The following is an 18,567-nucleotide window of genomic DNA, read 5'->3' as shown; positions in this document are numbered from 1 at the left end:
ACATTCGAAGTGGACTACTTTGTATACGTGAGTGTGCAGATGAATAATCTTCTGCATACACAACAAATGATATTCACGACAAAACGTCCGTGTCAATGAAGAACAAGCTATTGGAAATGGAATATGTTGGTGATCGGCCAGACCTTGCAAATGCTGAACAAGTTATTTGATGTGGAATATGTCGATGTTTGGAAATACCTTGGAAATGGTGAACAAAATAGAGGGTGTGTTATCGTCAAAGAGTTTGGATGGACAATAGAAGGTGAACGGACTGTAGAGGACATAATGATGTTAATAAGCTTGAATGGACTCTGCAGATGGTGAACAAACTAGAGGCCGTGTGATCGTCGAAGAGTTTGGATGGACCAAGTAGATGGTGGACATCTACATAACATAAGGATGTCCATATGCTTAGAGGTACCTGAGTGTTAAGGGAAACACACAAAGCAAGAAAGTATGGATGGAATATTCGTTGAAGAAAAGTTCTCACTATAGGCGAAGAGGATAGTTGTCCACCGTCCAAGAAGATCCAGCTCTTTATCAATTTAAGTCAAATATTTGTGGAGGACAGGCATGGAAGCTGAGGTAAAGAGGAGTCCTATTCAGAAGCGGGTTCCTAAAGTCACTAGAATTGTTATTGGTGATGCTCGGGTTGTTGCTGATGATACTCAAGTTCTGGCAATTGCTTCTCATCAGGAAGTTGTTGATATAAATAGTCTAGAAGTTGATGTTGCTGCTGATGGTAATATGCTGGGCGCTTTGCCTGTGCAACTCTTTTGGCTCTCTTGTGCATATTGAGGAATCTTGCTCAGGATCTAGTATCAAGGTACTTGAGAAGTTTCAAAACAGAGCAGGTAAAGTTAAGGAAACCTAGAGCTGTAGCTGGGATTGCCACAAAGAATGGTAAAAGGAAGAGCAAAGCAGGCAGTGTCAAGTGCAGGAGCAGGGTCCGTTACTCCCGACTGTTTCACTTACATGAACTGTCTTATTGGGAACATTAGGGGATTGAATGATCCCCCAAAGCACCTTGTTGTTTAGAAGTTGTTGCATAAACGGAATTTTGATGTTATTTTCTCACTTTATCATCATCTTTCCTGATTTTTCTTCCTTGCATTTCGTTGAGTAGGTTTGTCTCTACGATTGGTGGTTGGCACAAGCTGCAGATGATCCTCAGGAAAAAACACTGACTGTTTCTGGCTTCGCTTCACCCAAGTAAGCATCGACAATGATCTGCCTTGGTTCATCTTCCATTCGTGTAAATTTTTCACTTTTGAAGGAAGAAACAGAGCATTGGCATCAAACCTTACCAAAAAAAAACAGAGCATTGGCGGTTTTTGTGGAGAAATCTAAGTCAATTTGGGCCAACCATCGGAAAATGTGATCCAGTAGACACTAATCCATCGAAAAGCTCACTTTAATCGAGACAAATACAACCTTGGCCTTTCATGTCTGAATTTGTTTTGAAAAATGTATGGAGTTCTCCCACCAATTAAAGTTCAACACATAGAGGAAAACAAATAGAAATATCGCATTTGGTATATCATTGTTTCGGTTGTTCATTTCTCTAAGGCATTACCAATAAAAAAAAACTTTTAGCATTTATTCTTTATGATGTAATTCTTGTGTAGCTCTGAAGCTATCTGGTTTATCGTTAATTGTAACTTGTTTGAAGTTAAAGTTCTCTCTTGTCTGGTTCCTATTAAATTAGACTTGGTAAGTGGATTTTTTTTTGTCTTTAACATTAGTTGTCCATAAATGTTTTGAACACCGTGTTTCCTATCTCCCTTAGGCAGACATCGCCATATGATGCTTGCCTGCATGAACACTGATTCTAATGGCATTATTGGGAGAAATACTTGCTTTGTGCTCTTATAACCTTTTCATATAGAAACTATGTGACTGGACAAATGTAGGGATGCTATTGTGTATGAATTCTAATGTTGTTAAACTTTCTGCTCTCTGACAAGAAAGCTAGTAGTTAATGAAAGTGCCAAAATGGTTTTTTTTTTCCTTCATTTTTTTCAAAGCACTGAGCTCACCGCTTACAAATCTGAGGCCAATAAGATAACTAATATTTAAACAAAGTCCAACAGCCATCATTTCTCAATCTTAGGTTGTTGACTATAAAAACTTTTCTTTTTCTACGTAAGTATTATCTGTGTAAACATTTAAAAAGACTAAGCATGTCTCCCCAACTAACAATAACCTTGGCCTCCCAGGCATTATTTGTCCATAGTTGTAGGTTAAGTCCCAAGGTTCTAACGCTGAGATGTGCATAATTTTAGTATGAATGCCCTAAAGAGAGTAAAAAATAAGCCACAACTGCGCATACGCACTTGTTTTGATATGCTTTCATTGAATATCAAAGAGTGATATTTCACTTGCGTGACAGAGGTCTTAATAGAAATAGAAAACAATTGTGTGCAACCTTATCAGGCTCAAGTCCGGATCTTGCAACCTTGTGAGGCTTAAGTCTGGATCTTGGACTGTTGTCCAATTGGCATTCTCGTTCTAATAGATTATGAAGACAGTGACTGTAAAGTGTGTGAATATATAATAATTTTCTCTCCCTGTCTAGGAAAACCACAGTTTGTGAAACCGACATGAAGCAAATAAGATCATTTATCCTAAAAAAAAGGGTCTGGATTGGAATAGTGAAGGAAGAACAGTAATAGTCAACGGTACTTTCTTAGCCGTTTAGATCAATTTGATTCAGAATCTATTTAAATAAATGAGAATGGAAACATGTCAGCTCAATAGTGGAAGGTATTCAATAAATGGAACTGCACATTTGCATGAGTACATTTCATTTCGGCTATGTTTAATTGTCGATTTGAACGTGCGCAAAAACAAAAGCTCCTCTTGTTCCTTACAACATCCACAAGTGGTCAGTTCATTTTTGGAGTATTTCTCAGGCTGGTGCAGCATCACTACGGAAAAGGCCGAAGGCAAAATCTTGCTCTTCAGGTGCTTTATTTTTATCTAGTTAATTACATCCACTGATCTCTCTAGAAGAGTCAATCATCTGTTTTTAGCTGTTTTGGTTTTGTAAGCAGGCAATTGAATGAATAGAGAACTCGACTAAATTTACACTTACTTGAAACGTTGGTGGGTCGGGTCTCCTGGAATACCTTAGTAAGAAATCCCATATAGTCACGGACTCACGTTAGCTCTTGTCCCATCCCCTCGTTATCTAGTGAGGCAGGTGCCCCAACCAACAATAATGTTATTCGTATTCTCTAGACGTTAGAGTTAGTGAATGGAGATGGCTGTGAAACTAAATTTCCCTTTTCTCTTGATCTTCATCTTCTTCTGCTTAGCTCCAGCAAACCCACATATGGCTGCACAAATGAGACAGATTACATGGCATCACTAGCATTCAAGGATCATTGTACAGATGATCCTCTCCACGTGTCAACCTCATGGAACAACTCCATCCATGGAGTAACGTGGAACCAGGATAAAATAAATAAGTAAAAACAGTCACTTGAATATTCTCCACAAGGTCCTCTATTTACTAGCACGGAAAGTATGATCCTGAAGAAGTGACGACTACTACTTGGGAGGAATCTCCTGCTTGGCAACAACTTCATCTTCTCTCCGGCCACGACGAGGATGAGGATGAGGACGAGGACGAGCCCCAATATTGAGGGAATTATGAGAAGGACAAAAGACAGTGGGCTTCAAGGAGCTGCAAATGGCAATTTCATTAGCATGAAGCAGACATTGCTTGCCTCTTGCTCTTGAATTGAATCCATCCGGAACTCGAGAAGGCTAGAAGTAGTGAGCAGGAAACATGAGCTATTTGCATGTGGCCTTTCCATAAATGCCCATTTGGTTCAAAAAGAAAAACAAATAGACCATCATCATCGATGGGTACATGCGCAATTTAAATACTTACTGAAAATAAACATGTATTTGTTTTGTTATAGTTGCAAAAGTTATTGAAATATAGCTATATTTAAGACTTTCTTGAAGGTGCTTGAAAAATACTGACTGATAGATTAGAGGTGAAACTCGTTCGAGATGACTTGAACAATCACTTAACCCTTCTAGCGTGTTTAATGTTGAACCCTATTGATCATTGTTTTCCCTAAAATGGGATCGCGCCACGACAAGATTAAATCCATTTACCGCTGTGATCCTCTGACTATGATTGATCCCAGTGAATTCATACGTTTGGAACTTCAGAAATTGGTCATTGAGAGCTTTTGACAACTTACCATGCTCATTTGGACAATTGATAACTTCAATGGATGGAGCTTTTCAATTGAGTCAAGAATGACATTTTAACACTATTATAGATCTACTGGTCAAAGTTCAGCAGCCGTCCGGAACCTTGGAGATTTCACCGAATTTGAGAAGTTCTTTCTGAGCACGGTAGTCAGTGAATTGAAACTAAGCACGAAAAGGAAGAAAGAGGGAAGTCAAAAGCTGAAAAGAGTGCTTTTCATTGATTCCCCGCCGCGATACTCAATGAAAGGAGGCGTAGTTAGGAATCCTGAGTTTATATCGACACTGCAATGACCTGAGGTAACACTTTCAACATTCATCTCAATCAAGATGAATCGGGTCATTACCAGCACCACTCAAAACGGAGACTTCAAACACGTTGTCATCCTTATCGATGAGCTCAAACAAGCAGACGTTTCCTGCACGCAGATGATTTTCTCTCGCAAATGCATGCCAACCGGCAGAGAAGGACAGAAGAGTCTCTCTGCCCCGTTTATGGCCCATAATGAGCTTCACTGGACACGATCTGTCCGAATACCGAAGAGTCGCTATTTGGTTGTTTTTCTGAATATGTTGCTTGGTGAATCCAACTGGAACACCCTGGACATGTACATGTTTTGAACAACCAATCCATCAAAATTGTTAAATTGAACACATGATTTGTCAGTGATGATTTAAGCTCCAGTTCTTACCAGGCTATTGGTACAAAATCGAGGAATCACCTGTTTGAAAAAGGGAACTCCAACTCAATATCGCTTGCTAATTCAGGGGATTTGAGAGGCCTTGAAAGTGTAGGACCATGGAAATCTGGCTCAGAACGGTTTGTTTTGCATGTAGACTGTCTGATCCCGCCTGCAGTGAAACACTGAGAATTTTAACAGACATTGGTGTGAACATCTCTTTAATTGACTTGCTATGAAAAGATTTAGCAGAGATTGGAAATTGCTGTTGTCATGCAAATAAAAAATCAGCTAATTTGACGGAATGAATTCTAAATGCTCTTCATATCAGAAGAAACTAACAAACTACAAATTGCACCAACATGCTGTTTAAAAGCTTAAAGAATTTGAAAAGAGATGACGAAAAGAATGTGGTGCAAGTAGAAATTGACCTTGTAAAACCACAGGTTGCTTAAGGAAAGTGCAATTGACATTATTACCCTAAATAGTTATAAGCCAGGTTGAGCCACCATAAAGCTTAAAGAAGCGCAATTTTGAGAGTTTCTTTCCAAAAAGGAAGTTATTGTGAGTAGCGTAGAAAAGAAGAAAACATAAACAGGAAAGAGTCCACTTTTTATTGATTCCCAATTAGTTGAATAAAGGAGGCATAATTAGGAATCCTGAATTCATATCGATGCTGCGAATGGCTTAGAGTAACAGTTCCGATGTTCATCTCAATCAATGTGAGGGCCCCTTACCGGCACTATTGAAAATGGAGACTAGGAACACAATATCATCCCTATCAATAAGCTCAAGCACACGGATATTTCCCAAACACAGATGAGTTTCTCCTGCAAATGCAGGCCAACCAGCAGAGAAGAACACCCTGTCCCGGGTTTCATGCGCATAGCTTAAGAGCTTCACCTGCCACAATCTGTCTGAAAACCTAAGAGTCGCCATTTCCTTGTTTTCTTGAATATGTTGCTTGGCAAATTGACCAGGAACGGTCTGCACATACATACATGTTTGAACGAATCACTGTATGTTAAAAGGACATCACATAAGCATACACTCATGTAAAAACAGCACATCAGGAGTTTTAATCAACAGCCTTAGGAGGCTCATGAAAGTCATCAATCTTAACCTGCAATCTAAAGCATTCTTTAAAAAGTGACAGTCCACTGATAGCTTTTTTCAGTTAGTTTACCATTGAAGTGATTGTACATCCTTTCACTTGGATAGTAAATAGAGCAGCTAGTGGAGAATATCCAAGTGAAGGATAGTCTTGACCCGATAATTGTCTTTACTTATTGATTTTTTCCTGGTTCAATTTTACTCCATCACTAGGATTCCCCATGGACACTTTTGAGAAAAACAATATGCCATATGGTCTCAGATACAAACAAAATCAACTCGGGAAAGCACAGTATTGAGGCATTATTTATAGCAATTGTAATTGAACTTGAGACATGCCAGTGATGGATTAGGCTTGAGATTTTACGCAATTTACTCTCATGATATTGCTGTATCACCACTTTGAAGAAGGGATGCTCCTAATCAAATTCACCGGCTAATTCAGGAGTAGTAAGGGGCTTCGGAGGTGTAGTACCACGAAAAACAGGCTCAGGATCATTCACTCTGCGCTTAGACTGTTCATTCCTGCATTGAGCTGAAAATGAGAACTTTAATAGACTTTAGTGTGAGTGTTTCTTCAATTGGCTTACTAAGAAAAGATCTATTCGTAGATTGGAAATTATGATTATCATGGAAATCAAAATTCAGACAATTTCACCGAATATATTAGAAGTGCTCTTCACATCTGAAGAGGCAAATCAACTACAATTCCTGCCTAAATCATTTCTTTACCAATCGACACACAAAAGTCTTAGTGAATCGTTTTTAGTCTATCTTAAAATAACGAAGAAAAGAGAGCGTACTTGTCAGTGATGCAGCACAACCAAATAAGGGAGGCATAATTGTAAACCCAGAACTCAAGTCACGCTTTTACCAGCCAAAGTAACAGTTGGCTCGAATACGCAGACATTTCCCACGCGTAGATGAGTTCTCTCGCAAATGCACGCCAACCAGCAGAAAAGGAGAGACGGAGCCCCTCCAACGCATCTGTATCTCCTGACGAGTTTCATTGGCCACGATCTGTCGGAATACCTAAGAGTTGCTCTTCGTTTTTCCTGAATATGTTGCTTGATGAATCCACCCGGAATACTCTGCACATTTAAATATTGAACTGCCAAGAAATGAAATTGTTCAAGTGTTATGAGAAATTCCAAGGATATGTTGGAGGGCAAAGAGCGAGAAGGTAATGATTGGAGGAAGAAATCGCTAGTTCATATCCTTTTTAATACATGTTATTAATGAGTATTGTTCAACTAATCTGTTCGATTAAATAGATAGAAAAAAATCTCCAAAAGTGAACATGAACACATCAACAGCTAATGTGTTCTTGGCATTGTAGGTGTTAGCAATCATAAATTTTGTTTACCTTACCCAAAAAAAAAAAAAAAAAATTTGTTATGTACAGCAGTGATGACCTAAGCTCAAGATCCTACCAGGCGCTTCATATAAGATCGCGGGATCACCATTTTGGAAAAGGGATGGTCCGAACCAAATTTGCAGGCTAGTTAACGTGTAGTGAGAGGCCTCAGAGGTGTAGGACCATGGAAAACGGCTCAGAATGGTTCACTGTGTGTTCAGAATGTTCGTTTCCGCCTTTAAAGAAAAAGGAGAATTTTAATAGAACTTTAATATAGATTGGTGTCAATGTTTCTTTAGTTGACTTACTATGAAAAGGTTTAGCACAGAACGGAAACTACAATTATCGAGAAAATTGAAATTCAGACAATTTGACTGAGTAAATTGCAAAGGCCCTTCACAAAATAAGAAACAAATCAACTTATAATTTGCACCACCTAAATCATTAGGTTACCAATCAACATAAAAAACGCTTATTCAAACGTTTTCATGTAGATTTATAGAAGAATGAATAAGAAAATGTACTTGTGATGCAGCACTGACTGTATACATGAGGCATAGTCATAATCCAGAACTCATGTCATTCTTAAACTAGCCTAGAGTGACACTGCAAGTGTGCATTTCGAACAATGTAGATCAAGTTCGCACCTGCACCATTGAAAATGTAGACTGTGAACTCAATATCATCCCCATCAATTAGCTCAAACACGCAAACATTCCCTACACGCAAACGAGTTTCTCTCATAAATGGGGACCAACCAGAAGAGAACATTGTCCCACGGACTGGACGTTGATAGCTCCTAAGCTTCACTGGCCACGACCTGCCAGAATATCCGAGTGTCGCAATTTCCTTGTTTTCCCGATTGTGCTGCATGATGAATCTGCGAGAAACATACTACATGACAAAAAAAGACCACAATATAAGCATACATTTACAACACAAGCACGCAAAATGTAGATTGATAGCAGTATTTTCTTTTTTTTAGGACTTCTAATCAGCAGTCTTAACTGGTCTAAAGTCAAAATGTCAAAGTCTCTGCTCCTGGAACTATCGTGGGGTAGACGATCCTCTTCTTTTAAACAATTACCCATGAACAGTTCCAAGGGAAATAAAGTCATGCTATTTCTGACCAAAACCCAATCAGCTAAGGAAAACACTAGAATGTAAGTAAGAAAGAACATCGTATTTGAATTTGACACATGCCACTTAATACAGATGTAATTAGTTCTTTATCTTACCAGTGTATGAAGCTTAAGGTAAGATGGCCGCATCACCACCTTGAAAAAGGATACTGCGATTCAAATTCGCTGGCCAATTCAAAACCAGAGATTGGACGTGTAGGACCATAAAAAACCGGCTCAGAATGGCTCACTTGCCATTTAGACTGTCTGATCCCATCTGTACTTTAAACAAAACAGAACTTAAATGACGCTGGTTTGAAAAGATCAAATGAGAACTTTCATTCATTAATTAATTGTTTCACTCTGAAAAGATCGAGGACGGAATAGTAGTAAATACTGTCACGGAAATAAAAAATAGATAAGTAGACCAAATAAATTACACATCCACTTCACATTAGAAGTTATAACTAATTACCTACAATTTGCACTACCAGAAACCTCACATTTTCAGTCAACATAAAAAATATTATCAGAAAGGTTCAAGTATTTTTAGAAAAGAACTAACAAAAGATGCCGATGTAAGAAGAAACGTGACTCATAAAATGAAGAGTCACACCTTCGGAGCCACGTGCCGAACAGCTTGAACTTAGCTGAAAACAAGGTAAATGGGCCCCTCATTCCTCGAGGATGGGGGGTCTCGGCCTTTCTTCAGTGAGAGAATGCCAGCTTCTCTCTTTTTGCACTGGTTTTTTTGGGTCCTGGGTGCTAAGACTAAGTGATACTGGCTTGGCATGACTAGGAAGGGGTTGAGGGTTTATGCGAATTAACATGGCCTGCAGTCGTACCATATTAGTATAAAAAATTTAACTTTGAGCATCGGAAAGCTGCTATGTGAGGCTCAGGGAAGTTCCATTAGCCACGGCAAGGCAATGGCATGGTTGAATTTAGTATACTGCTATGATGCAACCTGAAATAGTTTCTTCTGTCTATTGTTTGCTGACACTGAAGTAGTTTGCACTAACTCGGAGATTAATTAGGCACAATGTTCCTTGATCATGTCTTGTTCCAGAAGGTTGTGTATCCAACTTTACGTTATGCTGCTACCGGGGCAAGGATTATTAGTGAGAAGGGTGTGGGCAGCATTTTGTCAGTGACAGTGAACTTAAAGCAATGTATAAGGTAGTGGTATAAGCAATGACAGTGATCTTAGTGAGATTGTTTCCATTATACGACATAGGGCGTATTTGAGAAAGAAAATTACTGGTAATTTGCCATATGCTTTTGGTGATTTTGAGAGGAATATGTTGCAATACATCGCCCTTTTTGTTTCTCTTTGGGATATGCAGAGATTCAACTATTTATGCTGGAGATGGAAACAGGGTTATGTGACTTTTTAGAACTGTACTTCATTTATGTCTGTGGTCTTTCTCCAGTTGCCGTCCACTGCTTATTTGAGAGCCTCACCAAGGAAGCTTATCTGTGTTTTAAGAAATGCAAGTTCTGACTAGTATATCGGATATTCCTGACCGTGGTAACAGACTTAAAGCTTTTTAAAGTGGGTCCTTTTGAAGATATGTTTCCTGTACCTGCTGCAAAGCAAGGTATGCGAGTGCCTAGCATGATTTTTTCCGAGGCTTGATATCAAGTTCTTGCTAGGCACTTTTACGGGCAAGTTTCAACCCAAGGGAAGACCAGCATTAAGAAAGTAATCATCTCCATTGGGGACTTTAATCCCCCATAGTAATGACAAGAAAGAGGCCGTATCACCAAGTACTGCCCAGTCGGACATGACAAAGTCATTAGAGGACGTTGGTCCAAAAGATGATAGATTGAGCGACCCCAATGCTTCAACTTTGGTTACTCTTGATAGCTTTGGGAAAATGGCGCCGTGTAGGAGCAGTGTAAGTTCACGATCGGCACTCGACCATATGGAACGGACAAGTACTTCATCTAAACTTGTGGTTCAACAGGATTTTGGTACCTCAGATGCTCTACGTTCTTATTTTGTTGTGCCAATTCCAAATGTTGAGGATTGTTTTGTCTTTGGCGAATTGAATGGGGAGGTGAGCTGGACAAAATATAACTGACTTAGATTTGTTGCAATAAGATACTTTATAGATTTCTCACCTCAAAGATGCTTTTGGCTCTAGATGGATGCTGGGATGGATGATGACCTCATTAGCAATATACTTACTCGGCCACTTGCAACCAGTGGTATGAACTACAGAATGTATTTGAATTTTCCTTTCCCGTACAGGAAACTTTCTAAATGTTTCTCTGATCCTTTTTACAACGCAGTTAAGGTTGGTAGCAAGTTCCAACCCAAGCCTAAGCACCAATCAAGAAACAATGTTTCTACGTCCATCACTTCATCTCAACCCCCTGTCGTAGAGGAACTGCCTGTTGAGCTGCCCTCCACCAGCTTGGGGGTAGCAGACTGTTCTAAGTCATCAAGAGGGGTAGATAAATTCATATTTCCTTGTAGTGTTATATGTTTTTTTTTCAATGATTATTTCTACTCTGATCAGAACACAGACACAGTTTCTGGCTGGGACTCTCTAGATGACTTGAATAACAAATCTGGAAAAATGACAGGTGAGGCAAAAGATATTTGATTAGTCTTTCATTAACTTCTTTCCCTTTGTTTGGTCTTTTGGTGGTTGAATCACTTTCTTTCATTCACAGACCACAAGGCAGATGAGTCCCGCAATCAAATTGATGCTGATGCTCATCGTGGAAACAAGTTTCTGTCTGCAGATATTAGTGGTATTAGTCAGGAGGCTACAACCTTGTCAGAAGAAAGAGCCATTCATCTTTCAAGGGACATAAAGGAAACAAGAGATTCAGATCTTCCAACTTCATATTACCTTGAATCAATTGAAGCCAGCATGACTGATGCTGCACAGCTTCTCATTCATTCCTGTTTCTGTGAAAGGAGACCCAAGACGTGGCACTGGATGGGCAAGATGCTCCCTCTGTAGATGGAAATTCTCATATTTACGAGGACAGTTGAGAAACAGAGGTGGCCACCCGTACTTTTTTTTTTTTTGCAGATTTCTCTTTTCTCAACTCAGTATCATTGACCTGAACTTGTGAACAAATGTTGGTCCTGTGCAGGAAGCGGAGACTTTTCCTGATTTGCGAACTACAGACAGTTCATGTGAGAGAATCACTGCATTGGCATTGGTATTGACTTTGCTTATTGAGTGCAGCGCATTGCCGCTTATTTGCTGCATCTGCTGTCTAATTTATTCAAAATAGCTAATTCTAGGAAGGTCCGAGAGCAAAGATCCATTGGAGACCAAAGTACGAAGCGAAGAAGGGAAGCCTACTTTTTGCATCACTAATTCAGAAGTTCGGCCTGGGGATCAGCCCCGAGATTTGGTTCTGTCTGAAACCCAACATCTTGATGAAGGCTCGGCTCCTGCCTCCATACCTGATGATATCTTTGATTACTCGTCCATGGAGCTTGACGATGGTACTTCCAGAGGTCTGGCCTTTCACGAATCATCACACTCAGATTTGAACATACAACTTCCTGATCTGGTACAATGTAACCCTGTTCACAGGTCAACCCCATGGCAGCAAGAAAAGGAAATCTTATGCCATACTCTAGTAATCTAAATTTTGTGAGACAATATGCAATTTATGTGAAAGTTTAAGCTGCTCCATAAATGCATAGTATACTATTAAAATGCTTTAACATCCATATATGCTTTTATTTTCCGACCTATTTAATTTTTTAATTGGCTTGTGCAGAGTCATCATTATAGAGAAACTTTGGCTGCTTCTGTTATTCCTTTGATGCAAGACAAATCCTGTGTGTCTAATACCATGAGTGAAGGTAACAACTCAACCAGGCAGCTGAGAAAGCATCCTGCTCCGTGTCAACTTGTTGACGAGTCTGATGGCGAGGTTCACTCTGATGGCAACAACTCAGCTGAAGCTCATACTCAGAGTCACTCTGGTGGAGATGAATCATATGATGGTGATGAATATAAGACAGAATTCCTCGCAGAAGAAAAGTAGTCCAACAAAGTCAAAATGACCGTTAGCTAAGAAACAGCGCAAAAGGTTCTCTCACTCTACTCGACGTGACAAAAGATGTGATAATTACATATATGAGCGTTTGAGAATTCTCTCTCTCTCTCTCTCTCTCTCTCACCATAGGCACATCTTTTCCTCTTATATTAGTGGACGAGGTTCTGCTTCAAACCTCAGAGGATGAAATTGATTATAGAAAGTTGTGCATTAAGGATCTGATATTTCTTGCAGAACATAAGGAGCGTTTAACAGTACCCAATGAGATTTATGTTTTTTCTTATGGTTATTTGGAATTCTGATCCAGAAACTTGTTGATATTCTTAATTCTGGTGCTTATATGTGTGTTGTTTTGCAGGTCAAAAAGGCAAAGCCATCAAAAACTGATTCAAATAATCAGAGGTATCTAAATTCAGTGAGATATTTGGCTCTTTGCTACTTTTTTTTGACAAATGCAAGTAGTTATTGCTGAAGTTTGCTCATAATTGGTTTAGCTGATTGTTTGTACAAGATAGTTTCTTGGAAGCTCTGTTATTGTATTACTCTAGCCTTTTCTTTTCCCTAAAACAGATTTTGAGAGACAAAATTTGTGGCGGCTTGTGTTGAGACGGCGAGCATTACCACCGTGGCACTGGCTTGTCTGCAGTGGACATGATGCATCATGCCCTCGTAATGCCTAAAATCTATTGCAGACTTTTGATATCTTGGGAGAAGTCTAATGTAATTAGAAAAGCTTCCTTATACTTTTCTTATTTTGATTTCTGATATAGGCAATGGCCCGTTGATTCATTTTCAGAACAAGGTATTGTATAATACGGAATATATCTAGCTTCGGGCTATACCAATTTGTCTAGCAAAATACCAAGTAAATGGAAGAAAAATCGGCAGCTAATTAACATGGCAATTTCTTTGTTGAAAGTAGAAATTTTGAAGTCAGTTCAGATTCTGCAGGTTAATTGGTGTCCTATCCCCAGCCTAATAGTCAAAAGAACTAATCTGAGACTTGATTGTACTGGATATGCTGAACAGCCAAAATAGAGAAGTTAGAAACTGAGTACATGGCTTTTGTGTTCATTGTGCACTTAGTGCAACTATACTGACTATATTGCGGTCAGGAGTCTAATTGCATCTCTGTGCAGCGGTGACAAATCATCTCAAGGAGATGCTTCTCATAAGGAAGGCGTGAATTTTCCTGCTGAACAAGGAAAAGGCTCCTCTCACAAAGCCCATAGTAGTGCTGAACCAAACCCCTCTTTGCTTCAATTACCAGTCTTTCATGGAGAAAACACCTCGCACTAGGTGGTCAAAGCAAGACACTGAATCGTTTTATGAGGTGCACTGAATTAAATTATCACATAATCCATTTGCTTTTAGAAATCGTAATCTTCTGAAAGAGAATTAATTGCAGATGAATTGCCTGGTAAATATTATGTTCCTGATTCCCGGCTTTGCTTGGACATTTGAGAGAACGGCACCTAACAAGGCAGATATATTTTATCTATGTTGCAACGAATTTCTGGTTTTTTTTTTCTTGCTAACTTGGAACCTGAGAACTGGACACGTGAGAACCTATCCGGTTTCAGGTTCCAAGGTATGCAGGATAGCTTTTAGATTTCAAAAATTAGAGAATCTGTTTCGACAAGTAGGTTCCAAGTTCCACAAGGTAAGTGGAACTTGGAACCTGTAACGAGTTTTTGTATTTTTCTTGGTCTATGTCTTCATGCGATCCTCCGGTATTTCATGACGTCCGATATTGAGTGTATAATCTAGAACTACTAATCTGAGTTTTCATTTTATGACTTAGACTTACTTTGTTAATTTTTTATATTCTTCGTGAGTCTAAATATAAGTTATGGTTAGTGGATTGTAGCAACAAATGGTGGTCATTAAAGGTGATGATTCACTGCAATTGTTCAATTAATAATACATGTGGAATCTGAGTAGATTTTGAAACCTGTGACAAGGTAGGTTTTAGGTTCCAAAGTATGCATAATAGGTTCTAAGTTCCAAAAAATGAGGAATCTGTTCCAACGGGTAGGTTCCAGATTCAAAGTAGAACCTGAAACTTAGAATCTAGAACCGCTCACCCCTACTTGTGGCTTGAGATTGAGAATTAGTACCCTATTTTCTTCAGCAAAATCATTAGTTTCTATTAGGGTTTTAGAGTTCCCTTCTATATGAGACATAAAATGCAGTGCATAGCTGGATCACCGGTTCAAAACTTAGCTCGGTATGCCTCTCAACACGTTCCAGGGTATAAGGCAATTTGGAACGGATCTCTCAAATGATCAAAGAACTCTTCCCCAAATTGACGCGCCAGCAGCAAGTAAAGTTGAAATTTAAGAAGGAAGGACGTCAAAATCGATTAAGGCTTTCTGGAGCTTTGGCCTGCCGTGCAAAAGGTGAGACATCTCCTGCTTCTTTATCTACTTTCCTTTTATCTCTTTTTGTAGCTATCAGAGAAACAAGGAAACTTCTGATATAGCAAATAACCGCAACCACCTTCACCATTCTCTCAGCCATTATCAATGTATGGTCATTCTTGCAAGTGAATTCCTTTGACCATTTTGTCCTGGAGTAGAGTTTCTTGCTATTTTCACACCACTCCACCTATTTTTATTTGTTTTTGGTGGGGGATTCTCATTTGGGTTTTGTGAGGTTGGTGTGGGTGGGTTGGGGAGGTGGGGGGTTGATTTGCTTAACATTACTGTCGGTAGTTGTACTTGTCTGTAACTTGTCATCGTTTTAACAGTTATCTTGATTTGATCAAGGGATAATATTACAAAAAACTCTAAATCAATACACCGATGACAAATATACCTCAAACTGATTTTTTGACTGCCAAAAATCCAAACCGGTACACCTGTGACAAATTTACTCAAAACTGATTTTTTGACTACTAAAAACTCCAAATTGGTATATCCATCAATTGCCACGGGTCATTTAACTAAGTAATTTGACAGTAAAATTTAATAGTAATTAACGTAGGATAAAATTGTCGCAGGTGTACCAGTTTGGGATTTTTGGTGGTCAAAAAATTAATTTAAGGTAAATTTGTCACGATTATACCAGTTATGAGTTTTTCGTGGTATTAACCGTTTGATCAAAATAATTCCTTTTATTGCCGATATTTATAGTATGTGATCTTACCTTGCTAATGCAGAAGCGATACTCTTGCGTAGCGATCTTCGTATGGTCTTGAAATGCATGGCTAATGAATTGCATCTCTCATGTATTTCATTGATTTTGGCTAATGATAGCTTCATGTAACCGTGTCAAATTCGCTTGAATGTTTCCTAGTCGCCAGAGTTATGTCTATGTCCTGGATACGGCTTAAGTTCTTATTGTGTTTTGACTAGGCTTTGTGAAATGGAGGCCGTTTGTTATACTTACCAAGAAAAGCCATGACCTGTCATCGTGATGACATGTGTTGCCAGTGAGTTAGGGCCTGTTTGGTAACATTCCTATATCTCTGTTTTTCTATTCTTTTATTCACTAGAGTATAAAAAGAATAGAAATATGTTTATGTATGTCAGTTAATTTTTCTTTTTTTCAAAATAGATCAGTGGCCAGGGAATAGATTTAGAACAGAAACAGGAAATAAAAAAAAATCTACTTTGTTTCTGGAAAATAAAAAAGTCATGTTAGAGAAACAATTTCCTAAATCCCAAACCCCTAAACCCCAAACCCCAAAGCCTAAACTCCTAAATCCAAAACCCGAAACCTAACCCCTAAACCCCAAACTCTAAAACCTTCAAACCCTAAACCCTAAACAGCAATTTCCTCGATCATCCCAGTATTTGCTTTGTCTATGATGAGTAATTTTCGTAATAAAGTCATCCAATTCTATATCATAATATATTTTGATTTTATTTCTAGTCCAATTTTATCCAAACACGAATTGTTAACTCTTTATTGACATTTTTATAATTAAATAAAAAAAATTGGGAATAGAAATTTTTAGGGTCGTATCAAACGCATTTCTGTTTTTTTTTTCTATCTTGTTGAGATAATTTTTGTGCTTCTATTTCTGAATAAAAATTATTTCCGGGAACAGAAATATTACCATTCGCACCCTTACTGATTTTGGTTGACCCTCAACAGCTTCGACCGAACCGAACCGTTAAGCATTTTCGTCAGTTCTCTTAAATTTACCCATCAAACTCGTGCCGTTTCAAGAAGCTCGGATCGTCACAACTCCTTTTTCTTTTCTTTTCTTTTCTTTTTAACGCTCGCATTTCGTACTTTTCATTCCACACAGAAGACCATTTCGATGGCATCGACAAGGTTTCCAAGGCGTGTTCCTGCACACTCAGCTGGCGAGTCGTTCATCTGAATTTCATTTTAATAAAAGGAAGGAAAGCTTCGCTGGGTCCCGATGCAGTTGAAACGACGTCTGACCTTCCCTCAAGATGCGCTTTCGCCATCGCAGAAACGACGCCACACACAAGAATCAACCGGGGGGTTGCACGGTTAAAGTAATGCATCCTTGCTGATGCCATCGAAGAGCATGTCAAAACTTGCACATGAAGTTGCGTGTCAAATTGAGTAATTTGGGGAAAAAAACACAAATAAAAAACAACAAAGGCAAGAATAATTCGTGGCACATAGTGAAAAAGTCACTCCAACCCTGCAGGCCTTATTAAAAAGATTGGATTTTGACGTTTCAACAAAACACGACACATGCATAATCTAATCTGGCGAAAATGGTTTGCAATGTTGGAAAGGACTCTTTCGATTGCAAGAAGAGAAGATCTTGCGTTTGACCGGGTATATCCCATCCGCAATTGGCCGAATCTGAGTGAATTTCATGGTCGGATCACTGAATTTTGATTTTCGGGTGCTCAGCGCATTGAATTTTCGTTTCCCTACAGTTGATGCAATTTGATGGGAATCGGGCCGGTTTTCTAGTTAGTTACTGATGTGGCGGGCATGTTGCCAGTTTTTTTTTTTTGGATGCACCGTCACCGTCATGTCGGCACTTTGCCGAGAAATTGGACGGATTTGGTCCCCTAAAACTTTTTCTTCTCCTCCCGGACTCAAAATTGACCCACACTCTAGTTATACAAATTTTTTTTCTTGTTTGCTATTGCTACACAAAATGACAGAGTTAATCAACTCGTTTCCCTCTTCTTTTGCCTGATATTTTTTTTTGGATAATTGTTAGATCCGCCATCGATGTATAATATATATATACACACACATCGTTAGATAAGCGATACCCATTTTTAATTTTAAATTTGTAATTGAATTCTTTCACGTATTGATCATCCGAAACCGAAAACGTATCAGCTATCATTTTCATGAAACCTAGTAAAAATCCTTCTGTTTCTGTCTTCCACATGGACCAAAAAGAAGAGACTGAGTTCTTGCGATATTCTAAGAAAATTCAATCTTGGCAGTTCAAATTTGGCAAAACGAGAAATTGGAAAAAAAGGGCCCCACCAATTGGTACAAAATTTCCCTTTATCAAAGCAACTTCGGCTTGACTTGGACCCCAATGTGGACTACTAATGCCTTTGCTTTGACCAACTTTGGCATAAATTCTTCATGTTTTCCTTGTTTTGGAATCTCAACCTATATCATGCATAAAGACAAAAAGACAAAGAAAAAGAAAAAGAGGACCGATAAAAAAAGAAGACAAAAAAAATTGTAGTGTGTTTTTATTCCAAATGGACTTCCAGTCCATGCTTATAGATTGGCATGATCCTCCTCTAGTGGTACATTTGACAAGTGATTTCCAAAAGGGCGGAAGGGCGAAATCGAAAGGGTGCGATTGGTTCGGTGGAATGGTCAGGAATGCGTACCAAAGCCTGAGATCTTCTTATGTTCGGTCTCTATCTTCCACGGTTGTGAGGATCAAGCCGCGGAGAATTCCTGGACAGAGAATAGCAATGAAGATTTTTGTGCACGGAAATGTAAAGTTCAGTGAAAAGGGCGAAGGGCGAGGATACCCCGCCCCGCCCCGCCCCGCCTATGATTCGAGCATGGAAATGTAAAGTTCGGTTTCCGTGCAAAACGT

At 39.0% G+C, this 18,567-nt stretch overlaps 2 pseudogenes; one reads left to right on the top strand and one right to left on the bottom strand.

Annotated features, from left to right (window-relative positions):
• Positions 1–4,554: 4,554 nt before the first annotated feature.
• On the bottom strand, positions 4,555–8,781 carry LOC115689081 (uncharacterized; annotated as a pseudogene).
• A 1,603-nt stretch (positions 8,782–10,384) lies between these two features.
• Positions 10,385–18,544, top strand: LOC115689072 (uncharacterized; annotated as a pseudogene).
• The last annotated feature ends 23 nt before the right edge of the window (positions 18,545–18,567 follow it).

This window comes from Syzygium oleosum, unplaced genomic scaffold (genome assembly GCF_021117445.2).
Source record: "Syzygium oleosum isolate NSW1041296 unplaced genomic scaffold, Sole_v2.1 Sole_v2.02, whole genome shotgun sequence".
Taxonomy (NCBI): domain Eukaryota; kingdom Viridiplantae; phylum Streptophyta; class Magnoliopsida; order Myrtales; family Myrtaceae; genus Syzygium; species Syzygium oleosum.
Note: the sequence above shows the minus strand (reverse complement) of the source record. Positions and strands in the feature narration are given on the sequence as shown.